This window comes from Ambystoma mexicanum, chromosome 10 (assembly GCF_040938575.1).
Source record: "Ambystoma mexicanum isolate Mex_15411 chromosome 10, UKY_AmexF1_1, whole genome shotgun sequence".
Taxonomy (NCBI): Eukaryota; Metazoa; Chordata; class Amphibia; order Caudata; family Ambystomatidae; genus Ambystoma; species Ambystoma mexicanum.
This window is the reverse complement of record NC_090932.1, coordinates 434,795,227-434,809,704: the sequence shown is the minus strand read 5'-3', so window position 1 is coordinate 434,809,704 and position 14,478 is coordinate 434,795,227.

The following is a 14,478-nucleotide window of genomic DNA, read 5'->3' as shown; positions in this document are numbered from 1 at the left end:
GGGGAGAAAACAGGGCCCCGTATCAGCCTGAGCGGGTTTCCCAGTTAGAGCGCCAGGTCCAAAATATGGCACGGGATCTGGGCCACATCCTGAGGGCGCAGCAGAACCCTCAGATGGGGATGCCGGCACAGAATGCACCAAACTCTGGGCCTGGTGCTCCAGAGCAATGACGGGGGCAGCACCCCGATAACTCACCGGTTCCCAGGGAGGAGGCACAAAGGGAAGGGGGGTGTAAAGCCTTGGAGGAAGCTTCCTTCCTCACTTGTAAACAGCCCCTGGAAACCCAGGAACCGGAAACAAAATCTCTTGCCCCTGAAAGTCTGCCTCCTAAGGAGCAGAGGGGGGGTAGGAGAAACAAAAGACCCAAACAGACTCAGTTTGAGGAGGAGGTACAGATCTTCCAATTTGAGGGAGAGGGATCCTCAGAAGATCCTGGGAAAAGGATCTTCTCCTTCAGAGAGGGGGGAACTCCTCCCAAAGAAAAATGGGTCCCTAGGGATGCAAATCCAGACTGGGGAGACGTGGAGACTGAGCTACCGCCGCCCACCATCTCATCCCAGAACCAACAGCAAGAAAATCCCCTGGTTCAAACCCATCCTGGTGACTGCCTCCAAAAAGGGGGGGGCGGCCCGGAACCGGAACCAGGGGAACCCACAATGGCTCTGATCCAAAGTTGCCAACTTTTTCTTTCAGATTCCCAAGGCTCTTCACAGAATTCTGCCCAAATTTCTTCTCTTGCGATGTCCAAAACCAGAAAGTTAGCCCACCAGTTGTCCAAAAATGTGCATTATCTGTGCCCCCTTGAGGAGAAGGAGGGAAGATACTATGCCCCGGTACAAGTACAGGGGCAGGGTACAATTTTGGCACTGGTGGACACTGGATCTCAAGCTACCCTTCTGTCCAGAAGGGCCTTTGACGAACTGAATGCAGGAAGGGGAGAGAATTACCAAATTCCTCTCACCTCACTTCCTGGACAACTCCAGAACTTTGACGGGAAGGAAATTCCAGTCGAGGGGACGGCAGATTTGGACATTAAAATTGGGCGACAAAAGTTGAAACACCCGGTCATATTTGTGACTCCAGAGGGCACCCCTTGTTTACTAGGGAATGACCTCCTGAGAAGGTTGTCACCCTTAATAGATTGCGTAAACAAGGTCCTCTGGACCCAGACTAGCCGACCAATAAAATTAAAACAGAGTGTCAACCATGTTAGTTTAAACGCCACCTGCCACATGGTTGAACAAAAATCTGACCAAGTAGAATTTCACTTCCAGAATAGCCAAATTCCAGACGTGACAGTAATAGCAGTAGGACAACAGACTGGTGATGGGGGGTCCTCTCTATTTCTGAAAATCAACCTTCCTTCCAGTTTAAGGTGGTATTCCACACTGGAAGGAAACACCCTGAAATTCTTTACCAATCCACAATCAGAAACTCCCACTCCTATAGTCCAGAAAGATGTGAAATCAGCTCAGAGCCTGGCTGATATTCAGCAAATTGGAGAGCAGTTGTTCATCCCTGTTCAGTTAAATGATGGGAAGGACTCTGTTCTCGCTCGAGTGTGTGTGAACAATGGTAAGAGCTTCATCAGCGAAGCCATGTTTCGCCAACTCCCAAAAGATCCAGCCATTCCCACATTCAAACTGATAGACAAATGGGAAATGGACCTGGAAGCACCTAATTCCAAACATCTCCTGCCAAGCATGTGTATGCTCAAAATCTCCATTGGCAACAAGAGCATAGTCCACAATTGTTGGGTCGTGCGAGACCTCCCTGCCGCCTTTTACTTAGGCAGTGACATTCTCAATCGCTTTGCCATTAGTTTGGACCTAATAAACTTCAAGGCTGAGTCCCGATTAGCGGATAATCCCATGGGCTTTGATGATCCAGAAAACGCAATTAGGTCAGCTCAATTGCTACCTTATGCAGTTGAAATTCAGATCAAAGAGGAAGTCACCATCCCAGAAAGGACCCGACAATTCTCCCTGGAAGTGAAAGCTAAAAGAGGACAACATTTGAAAAACCCTGATGCTTACATACATCTAAACGCTTCTCTCCAACAGCAAGGGTTGGGGTAAACCCAACTCCATTAGTCAACATAGAACATGACACCATTCTAATAGAGGTGGATAACAGCGACTTAAAGAGTATTACTCTAGCCGCAGGCACCATTATTGGAATGGCGGTTGATGACCGACATTTTTCCATAGATTTAGGTAATGAACTGTTAGGGCCAATCCCCAAGGACTGCTTTGACAGTGACAGTGATGACAATACAACACCAGACAGGATTTTTACCTGGAATGGGGGGAACTTCCTGGTGTACACTTCTTGCCCTTATGGTAAGGAAGATGTGACTTGTGACTTCAGAAGGGATGAGGTGATTTTCCAGGTCCATGAGGGCTGCCTTTCCCACCTGAAGCCTCCAGTCCAAATCAGCACTCTGACCAGGGACTTCTCCACCCAGCTGGAGGAGGCCGCTGAGATAGCCAAACCAGAAGTCTTTCCAGGCTTCAGGCAGATGGTGGAAGAGAGAGTCAACCTAGCTGATGCCTGTGTGACTCTGGAACAAAAGCAAAAGTTGAAACAAGTTTTCTTGGATTTCCAAGATCTCTTTGCGGTAGACTCATATGACTGTGGTCGCACTGACATCCACACAACAACAATCCCCACGGACCCTGGCATGACTCCAGTGTTTGTGAAGCAATATCGTTTGCTTCTCGCATCCATGGAGTCCCTTACTGAAATAATTAAGAACCTTGAGTCCCGGGGAATAATCCGTCCAGTTCACAGCACCTTCAATAATCCGGTGCTGGGAATATTGAAGCCAAACGGCCAGTGGAGACTCTGCGCCGACCTCAGGGAGCTCAACAAACGGGTCCATACTTCGCGATGGCCTCTGCCCTACATTGACCAAGAGCTGGCCCAGATCCAGGGGTCACAGGTATTCACTGCAATAGACCTGACCAATGGATACTGGACCGTGCCTGTCAGCAGGGAGGACCAATACAAACTGGCTTTTACCTTTGGGGGCCAGCAATACACATGGACCCGGACTCCCTTCGGATACCTTAACTCCGGTAATGAGTTCAATATTTTCCTACATTAGGCCATGCCCGACCTGGGTGCGAGGGGTAACCTGGCTTATGTAGATGATGTCCTCATCAAAAGTTCATCTGTGGAGGAACACATAACGGAGATCCGTTATGTTCTGACCCAGTTGAGGGCCGCCGGAGCAAAACTTTCCTTTCAGAAAGCACAGTGGTGTAGAACCCGTGTTAATTTCTTGGGGCATGAGATTACTCCTCAGGGTCTCTGTCCCCAGGAAAAGAAAGTGGAAGCACTTCAGAAACTAAAGGACCCCACAACTCTGCGGGAACTAAGGAGCCTCCTTGGACTGACTAATTACAGCAGAAAGTTCATTGAGGGCTACGCAGAGATCACCAGACCCCTGATTCATCTCCTGAAGGGGGGGTCAAGTGGGAATGGGGTCCAGAACAAGCCGAGGCAGTAAAACAACTCAAAAGAAGCCTCTCACAAGCGCCTTGCCTAGCTTACCCTGTCAGAAACAAGGAGTTCTTCCTGGAGACGGGGTTCTCTAATGCGTGCTTGACGGCAGTATTATACCAAAAGCATGACAAGGTCAATAAAGTAATCTCCTATGCGAGCAAACCTTTATCCTCTGTGGAGGAAAAATTCAACGATTGTGAGAAGGCACTCCTGGCAACGGTGTGGGCATTGAAGAATTACCGCCCGTTTATCCATGGGGAACACATCATAGTGGAGACTCCACACCAGCCTCTGCAATATCTCCAAAGTGATAGAATCCGGGCCGGAAATGTGAGTAATTCCCGAATTACTTCCTGGATTCTATCAATGCAAGGCTTTCCTGTGGAGGTCAGATATGGCCAAAACAAGAAGAGTCCCCTCGCGCAAGGTCTGGCTGACTTGCATGATTGTGCCAGAGAAAACTGTCTCGAGGACGAAAGTCTAAAAATAAAGGACAACATGGAGGCATACCTTAATTCCCCCCACAAAGTCTTTGAAGAAGACAAGTGTGAGGGAATGCCCACTGTCTATGTGGATGGATGCTCGTACAATGTTGACAACGACGGGGAGAAAGAACTGGTGGCCGGCGTAGGGAATGCATGGGTGAATGAGTTCCCAGAACCCTCCGCTGGATACAAAATTGGTCCCCGAAGTAGTCAGGTGGCAGAATTGATGGCTGTGCATCAGGCCATCCTCACTGCTGTCCAACATCAACTCCGCGAACTGGTCATAATCACAGATTCGGATTATGTACGGAACGGGTTCGTGGAGCACCTGGTTAATTGGAAAACCAGAGGCATGTTATGTGCTAACAACAAACCCTTGAAACATGGGAAGTTGATCCAAAACATTGATGATCTGGTCACCTCGAATGAGATGACCATCTATTGGAAAAAGATCAAGGGTCATTCCAAAGTAGAGGTACCAGACAAAACTGGAAATGACTTAGCTGATCAGCTGGCCAAAACCGGGGCCATCCAAGGGGATCTAATTGAGATTGAGTCCCTGTTGGGGGAAATCCAGGTCACTGCTATCACTAGGTCCCAGACAAATGCTCACAACGACCTTTCAATTGCACAATGGAGTAAGGAGACCCCTGAGGCTGATTTGATTACAGCTCAGAAGGGGGATCCAATAATTGGTAAATTTTACCAGCACCTTGAGGACCCTGAGAACTTTCCCCTGACGGATACCGATTATATTGGGAAAGAGGACCTAAGAGTGTTGATGAAATGTCCAAAAATGTTCCGAATCCAAGATGGTTTGCTGGTAAGGAAATCCAAAGCTGGCCACGATCAGTGGGTGGTTCCTACCTCATTCCGAAGCCTGATGTTAAGTCACGCCCATGATGCGGCCACCGCCGGTCATAGGGGGTTTCACACAACATTGGAAATCTTAAGAGAGGTTGCATACTGGCCACACATGGGGCAGGACCTCGACCAATACTTGAAGGGGTGTCTTGTGTGTGCACAATTTCAGCCATCATCCCTCACGCACCGTGCACCCCTCCAAAAGAGGGGGATGACACTGCCATGTTCAGATTTACAAATCGACTTTGTAAGCCCCGTGATTCGCTCTGCTAGGGGGAATAAGTACATGTTGACTGTGACATGCTTGTTTACCAAGTGGGTGGAATGTCTCCCAGCCCCAAATTGCAAGGCAGAAACTGCAGCTGCCCTGATGATTAACCACATCTTTTCCCGTTTTGGTCTACCTCAAAGGATTGAGTCAGACAGAGGTAGCCACTTCACCAGTGAAGTGATGACAAAGATGTGGGAGATACTGGGGGTCAAAAGGAAGTTGCATATTGCTTACCGGCCAGCTTCTTCTGGGGCAGTAGAGAGATATAACCGAACCATTGTGAGCATATTAAAGAAGTTTGTGGCAGATTCTGGGCCAAGTTGGGATATCCGATTACCTCTGGTCCTAATGGCCATCAGATCTACCCCTTCATCTGCAACCAAATTGTCACCATTTGAGTTGATGACTGGGCGCAAGATGGTGCTTCCTCAGCATTTGCTCTACAGGACCCAAGAGCAGACACTAATAAATGCCTCCACAACTCATGAGTATGTGGAGAATTTAAGGAAACACCTTCAACATGCTTTTGCTTATGCTCAGCGGAATCTAGAAAGATCAGCTGATAGCATGAAGACCCACTATGACCTGAAAACTTCCAGGAAGGAATATCAGGTGGGGGACCGGGTCTATCTATACAATTTCCAAAGGAACCAGGCCAAACAGCAAAATTTTTGCCTACATGGAAGGGACCCTTTGAGATTATAGACAAAATCTCCCCTGTGGCCTACAAGATCCGCATCCCCAAAGGCGGTTTGGCAGAGGGGGAAGACAAGTGGGTCCACATAAACCAGTTGAATTGTTGCCATCCCAGGCACACTCTGCAACAACTGGAGGAAACCTCTGGAATCCTAGAGGGTACTGTCTCAGATTAATTCAGTTCTAACTTAAAAGATCCTACATATAGCCTATCAAATTCTGTGTTTCTCAAGTTTATGTGTTCCTGTCTCTTAATTTAAAAAAAATGTGCATGTTCATATCTGTTGAGTTCTAAAATATATATGCCACCCCACTATATCAGTGGTGGGGAGAAATGTCCATGAATAGGTATTGCCGCTCTTCCTTTGTCGTCCTAGGAGAAAGAAAACCTTGAGACTGGCCAAGGAGGACGATCCAGAAACCGGGAGCAGAAACGCGAGGGGCCCGGGGTACCGCCCAATATTCCCATCAGGACCGGCGAGGAGAACCGATCGATCAGTACCGGATGGAGGAAAAGATGCTGGACTGTGCCATCTATTGGAAGAAGATGAGGAAACATCCCAGGTCTTGCGAGTCCCATCAGTGAAACAGAATGGCCATCGCAAGAGGGGGGCTTGTGGGATGTTTTTACCCATGCATCCGAGCCCTACCTCAAAACTTTGCAGTACTGACATGGAAAACATCATGATGGCCAGAGCTGCCCAGAAAATGCACAGGGAAGTGCATGAAGAATAGGCTGCCACTCATTTTTGCCGATGTTATGGGCACAGAAGGACACTGCCTAAAACCACCATTGGACTACCCACACAGTAGTCTGAAACCATTGGGAATGGCAATGCTGATTGCCAAAAGCAACCTAGAATTGTGGGGAATTCATTTTCTTAAATCCCAAAAATGGGTGCAGTACCAGTACTCACCACTATCAGAAAGCCGGCATTTTAAAACAACACCAGACTTTGTGTAAAACTGAATAAATGACCCAAAACATGCCAAAGAAAGACTTACTGAGAGGTGGATACAATGTAAAGTTATATTCTGAAGTGACTTGAATGTTCATAACAAGACTGGCTGAGCTCTGCAGGTCTGCAGCAGCCTAACTGAAACTGGATTTAAAACTACCAAAAATCTAAATGTTTAAAAGAAATGAGTGACCTACTTTTGAGTGTCACACAGGTTTCAATTGTTTAAATGTCATAGTTTTAAACTTAGAATCAGCATTCCAGCTGCATATGTAAACATTGTCTTGACTTAAACTGGGTAACAAAAAGTGACATTTTATCTGAAGCCTGGCTTAAGGAACTGAATTCTGCCCACCAGCTACCCCCGACAGGAGATGAGACTTGCACAACAGCTGTGTTCCCAGGCCTAGCTGCCCTTTTGTGGCTCCCACCAAAAGGGATATGACACTTCCCTGATTGAATTACCTGGGCTCTGCAGGAAATTGAACAAAGCCCTGTCCTGACTCAGGCAAATGTTAAAACCAGTAATTCAACCATGTGCTGGGGGGAAACCACACCCCCATAGCCAGAATATGGTTTTAGAAAAAGATGAATAACTCATAGAGCGGACTTGTGAAAATTATTTAAATGATACCATAATTCTTGTGATTTTTCTGCCCACATTTTAAGAGGCTTTTAGAACCGGTGGCATGATCTGGGGCCAAGCTAGCAGTTAAGAGGGTATTACTTAAAATGTATGCATGTTAAAAATCTGACACTTCATCAATTAATGTCCATACTCCTTGCGCACATGTGTGTAAATTTGGGGTAATGTCCATTATTGCGAAATCAGTTAAAAAGTGTAAATGTCGCCATTTCTGAATGCAAGCTCCCAGGAAGAGCAGATTTGGACAGGGTATACCTCCTGTGATATGTGAAGGGTGCATGTAATTTTAAACAAATGTGTACCTGTGCAAATATGTCTTTTGGGTCAAAATATAGATTGTGTGTAAGTTGACAGGGGTGGGTTCTCTGTATCATAAACAGACCTCATCATGATGACACTTCATTTCATTCCCCCAATCAAGTGGAAGGGGAGGAAGTGGCCAATGACAAGTGGAGAGGGGTAGAGCCTAGTGATGCTGCACACACACCCATTTTCAAAACACATAAAAGCAGACAGTCAGGACAGATAGGGACATTCAATTCCATTTGCTGCAACGCGCTCTGCCGGACCATACAACATCCAGAGATCCAGACTTCAAATCCATCAATCTCCAGAATCCAGAGAGGCTAGACCAGAGAGCTGACCCAGATCACTGTCAAGTGCAGAGACCAGACCAGAGTCCAGTCTAAAACCTGACCAGATCCGTGGCGAGGCCCATTCTAATTCAAGAATATAGTGTGAGTACCTAGCAAGACTGTGCAGAACCAATCTCTTAGTTAAAATAATATAATTCAATCTATTTTAATCTAAGTAGAACTGCCTCCTAACTGTCACCTGTCATTTTCTAGTTGCTAGCTGTCACTTGTCTTTTTGAACTTTAACATTCCAAATCCGAAAAACGACCTTTATTTAATCGCTCATATCTCCGTGACCGTTTGTCCTAGAGACTTGCAGTAACTTTCATCTGGAAGCTGAGATCCTAGGCTGTCCTACGACCCCAAAACGATAGTGCTAGTCCTAGTAATTCCTCTGTAATCGCGAAAAACGCACGCGCGAATTTTACCGCGATTTGAAAATTCCTTCACGTGTGAAAACAGCAGCTTCTTACTAGAACTGTTAGAAAGTCGTTTGCAACCTGCCAATCATTCCTAGAATATTGCTAAAGTGAGCCTGAACTCATCCCAAGTATATTTCACTCACCTCTAGAGGGAATTAAAAGCATTTTAGCATATTTTTCACTTCATTGCCAGCACATATAAAAGCATTTTGGGCCTGTGTTTCCAACTTCTGTAGTGTAAGCTTGCTGGGGTGAACTGAATTACATTTGATTGCCTTTCTGAGAACTGTGTGCTCTCCTTCCATTTCCTTGCATTGCATAAAGGGGGGAGGGGATTGCCAGAGAAAAGTGATTACATTGTTTTGTTGAAATCATATTGAGTATTTTCTGTACTGCATTTTCTTTCAACATTGCATCCATCTGAACTTATATAAAGCATTCTCTACCACCTTATTCTTCTGGTCCTATTCACAAGTGTGCCAGTACCAGACTATCCATTATTGATTACTGCTCAGATTCAGTGTGATATTCAATTATTAATTTATTATAAATCGTGATATATATATATATTGTTTAAATTATCAAATAAACCTTTTAAACTTGCAAAACAGAACTACTTCTTGGCTCAGTGGGGTCAGGAGGATTCCAAGAGAGGGGTGTTATATAGGGGTAGTCATCCAGACTTTTTTACAGTCCTGAAATGAAGCGAGTTGCGATGTCTTTGAACTGTAGTATGTACTACTGGTCAGGAATTACCACCTACAATTCTGTGGGCCTCATCACAAGTTGGGAGGTAACGCCGGCTCAATTAGCGCCGGCGTTAACAGCCCCACCGCCAAACCCCCTGGCGCTAATAGTGCCGGATCACGGGTTTGGCGGAACGGGTATGGCCCATTCCCCACTGAGCCCATTCGGGAATTCCCCATTCCCCATTGGGCTCAATGGGGAATTTTCGCGCTCTTACCGCTGGCGGATTTCCCGCCGGAGGTATGAGTGCGAAATTTCGGCGGATTTCCCCCCAGCTCAGAGCTGGGGGGAAATCTGCCAAACCCGTGATTTGGCAGACCCTTAAATGCAGCGGTAATAGCGCTACCGCCACCTTTAAGGGTTACCGCCAAACTCGTGATGAAGCCCACAAAGCCACCTCTTTTTAATCATGTGATGGCACAGACATGTACAGTATTATACTATTTTTGTGCATAATATGGATAATATTTATGTGATGAAATGGCTAATGTATTGCAGGAGTACAAAGGTTGAGTAGTGGTTTATAAACTCGTACCCAGCCCAAGCTACTACTGAACCAGCATTGATCTCAATCATAAACGTGAGACAGGCACAATGTAGCTAAACTAAATAGCCACTGCAGGTGTTTTAGTAGACAGTGCCAAGGCAAGAGAAAATGTGTATTATATTGTGTCAGCATTGTGGTTGTCATAGACACAGAAGTCAATTGAATGCTTTTAAATAGATGGATCTTCCCAATGTTAATGACCCAAACATTAACACGTAAATCCTGTATTAGTTGGGGGCAGTCTGAGCAGGAAAAAAACTTTCTATCACTGTGTTTTACTGCATTTGCCTTTGCCAGTACACAAAGAAAACGTGTCCGGACTCTCCATAGAGAATATTTTTGTGGACTTAATCAAGACCCCATAGAGGTCAAGAGACTACCACCACTAGCCTTGATAAAGACCCATCAGTTCGAAACACGTGTCGGCTGACCACAGTTGGGACCATGAGCCCACACTACAATTAATGAATACAACCTGCACTTGTCAACAAACGCAAAAAGCATGGAAAATCGACTTAAAAAAAAAAACAATTTGCAAGGTATCTGGGAAAACAAACCCTTTAACGTACTAAAAAGAGGTGTGGGCTTCACCTCAAAATGCATCCTGTGACGTTGCACCATAATTAGGGTACCAGAATAATATACAGAGCTTAGCAAGGACGGTTCCAAACCTAGGGCCCCCTTTGTGTTTAAACCACATAATGAACCCATCACCATTTTAGACATTTCAATGTCAGTGGTAACTAGTAAATAGTTTCAGTGGAGGGGTATTTGCATATCTCCAAATTTGCACAAATCGCCCTTGAGACAAATCCTACTCTGCTACTGATAGCAGCCACCCTGTTTGAGCAGAGGCAGGGAACAAAGTAGGAAGTACATCATCTCTCCTAGCAGCCTGCCCAGCAATCAGCACATCAATACCCTTTATACTTTCCACTGGACAGGGGAGTAACTCACCCATTTCCTGCTCAGAAGGGAGTGCAACATCCACACATGCAGCCTTCTTTACTGAAAGCTCAGCAGCTCCACAGCAGCCTGTCCAGAAGGTTGTTCAGCGCCCCCAAAACAGCCCCACAGGGCCAGCACAGAATGTCCACAAGCAACTCTCCACTGCAGAAGGTAGACAGAAAACAAAAGCCACTCCATTTCCCCAGGCCCCGTTTCAACCCATACCCATCTTCAAAGTACGTTTTCCCTGCATAGCGACTGACATAGTGGGCCTGCTAGAAACAACTAAGTTAGGAAATAAATTCATGCTTGTGATTATTGACTATTCTACTCGGTATCCCAAAGCAATTCCAATTAGGAATAAAATCTTGAAACATCTACTTCCATTCAATTCACACGTTGGATAGACAAAGGTAATCATCACGAATCAAGGCATCCACTTCTATGTGTACAATTATGCAGGACGTCAAAGGAATATTGCACATTAAAGCCCTATGTACCTCTGTGCATCACCCACAGACAGATGACCTTGCAGAAAGGTTTAACCGAACCTTACAAAGAATAGTCTGCAAGCTGGTAAAGGCGATGGTGGAAATTGGGATGTCTTGATTCCCTGGGCCCTCTTTGCAGTTAGGAAAACACCTTAGGTGTATCTAGTGTATTCACCTTTTGAGTAATTATACAAGCAAGAACCTTGAGATGTACTGGATATGTACTCGTCTCGGGAGGATAGCTCAGGGGCAACACACTCATCTTGGAAGCAAGATGACATGGAGTAACACAGGTTTTATCCCCGTGTCCTCGCTTAGAAACCTCTGGGTATTAATTGCATTATAAATAACCTATCATATCATATCATATGCTAAAAGAAACCTGGGAAGATAGAGAAGAGGTCATCCTACCCATTTCCCCTGACAACCCAGAAACTAAAGTCCCATATGATTGCTGTCAGGAAAGTAAAAAAACATCAATTAGGTAGGGACCAAGAACATCAATGACGCTACATGATAGACAAGCGGTAGCCCAATTTCTCTCCGTTGGGGACCCTGTCTAGGTTCTCCCTCCCATTTCAGAGAACAAAATGATCTCTAAATGGTATTGATCCTATGAAATTCTTGAGAGAAAAGGTCCCTTGAAGTATGTTGTGGCACAACCAGATAGACATCAGAAGACACACATATCAAATGAACTTGTTAAAAGATTGGAAAGTCAACCTGGTAGAGGAGACTACTGTAACCATGCCCACCCTCCTTACTGACAAAGATCTAGAACCTCAGTTGGCCACTACCCATCTACCACTCTCCTAACAAGAATACCTACATGATGTATTAAATTAATTCCGAGAGGTCTTATCTGAACAACAAGGTAGAGTGCATAATTTGTATTCATTACCTACAGACCCCAGTGGGGAATCAGAACATCTACAACCTTATTGTATCCAGGAGGCAAGAAGGAAAATTAACAAAGAGTAGCTCTACTAAATGCTCAACATCATTGAGCCCTCAGAGAGCCTGTGGTCTTCCCCTTAATTTTTTTGGAAAACCATACCAGACTTGGAGATTCTGTATAGGTTTCAGGAAACTGAACTCTATTTCTATGTTCGATAATTACCCTTTGCCATGAATAAATGAGCTCATTCAGAAGCTACGATAATTTTATATGTATCCACTCTTGATTTAACCAAAGGATTTTAGCATGTACCCCTGAACTCCACTAATAAGGAACGAAATGCCTTTTCCACCCTGTAAGGGTTCTTTCAATGTAAAGTACTCCCCTGTGGTTTTCACTGTGCTCCTGCCACATTCCAAAGGTTAATGGATAAGGTTTTAAAACCATGTTCTAGCTTTTCTGGAGACTATTCGGACAACATCATGATACACAGTAAGACCTGGCCCAAACACATGCACCTTCTCTATGTGATCGCACAAGCCCTCAGGAAAGCAGATTTAATGGTGAACCCAAAGAAATGACATCTGGACCAGGCAGCTGTAAAGTAGTCAGCAACAAGCACCTGCCCTTAAAACAAGGGAGAACTTGGAGCTTTCTTAGAATTCACAGGATGTTACTGGCATTGTATACATAATTATTCCACCATGGCTGCCAATCTTACAGACAAGTTAAATAACTCTCACCCTCAAAAGCTTATCTGAGGAGAAGAATAACCACAAAGCTTTGAAGGTTTAAAACAAATACTATGCCAAGAACATGTTTTGAAAATGCCTGATTTCAAATGGGAATTCATCCTTCAGACCAATGCCTCTGAGAGCGGGTTGGGAGCTTTGTTGTCTCAAAAGCATAACGGCACGGAACGCCCCATCTTGTATGCAAGTCTGAAGTTGTTCCCTAAAGAGCAATCATGTGCAACTGTTGGGCTGGAAGTCCTGGCTATCAAATAGGCAAACTTGAACATGTGTACCTATCTAACAGGAAGGCGTTGACAGACCGCTCCCTTCTGACCTGGATGAGTCTAAGGAAAGCTTCCAACACCCAAGTCATGAGATCGTTTTTAGATCTTTAAACCGTTTGTTTCTCAGTGGAACATCAAAACGGAAAAGAACAAGGCAATGTGGACTTGTTGAGCCTTTTCCTGCTTCCTGATCATGGAGGAGCTCCTTGTTTAATAGGAGGGGTATGTGACGAATATGAATTATTCATTCCTTCTCCCCAGAAAGGAGCCAACCTCTTTCAGGATAGGGAGGTGAGCCCACTCAGCAAGACTCTCGCTAGGGTTCTGGGCAAGTGGTTGGGGAGTGACTCATTGGGAGTGACTGCCCTCGTGGATACAAGGACTCCCATTCCGGTTAGAAACTCCATGTCCAGAACACGTTATCTGCCTACATAGGAATTGCAAAGACTGATGTTATTTCTGGTTTTGACTCTCACAATAGTGACATTTCTCCGATCTCTTTGGCTAATCTCTCCTGAACTCAGGGGTGGACTGGGAACCAAAAGAAGCCCTGGAAAAATTTTTGAAAGTGGCCCCATATTACACATTTTCAGCAAGCCCAATCATTTTCCTATGAGAAATTTTGGAATTAAAACACAAAAGAGGCCCAGGGTGCAGAGGCCCACCGGGAAATCTCCAGAGTTCCCTATAGGCCAGTGTAGGGGAGGAGTGGTCCAAGGGACCCCCCTGGCCTACATCTCCACCCCAGGTGAGGGCCATGGCTCATCGGGCGTCCCCTCCTTACCACCCGGGCCCAGGTGGTGGATGGCTCACCTGCTGAAGACATTGCCCACACGTATTGAATTTAGCTAGGCCTCAGAAACCATTTTGCTTAATAAAGATGGTGTGAGCGTGGCGCACTGTAGCGCGGCCCCCACCCTCGGAGACTTTCAATTATCCCTGTTGCCGCAGCACCCTGGCAGATCCGCTGTGAGCACGTTCCCACGAACAGGACGGGCATGAGCTAGCATGAGATACTAACACTGTAACATTTCACCGTCCGCAGTGTATCACTGCTCCCAGAATGACCCGGTCAGCAAGGCCTGGGCTATGGGAAGATCTGTAGAATGGTCATCTGATGAAAGCAGAAAGGTACCCAAATATGAATGTCAAAAACCACTTTTAACACATGTATCCTTTCCATACAACCACTTTTACTAAAGAAACCTGCAAAATTGTGTAATTATCGTACATGACACCATCCGTGAAGGACCCACACACCTGCAGGGGTGTGCAAATGATAAAAGCATTCCGGGGAAGTGTTCCTTATATGTATCATTGAAAACCGTACACCCAGCGGCC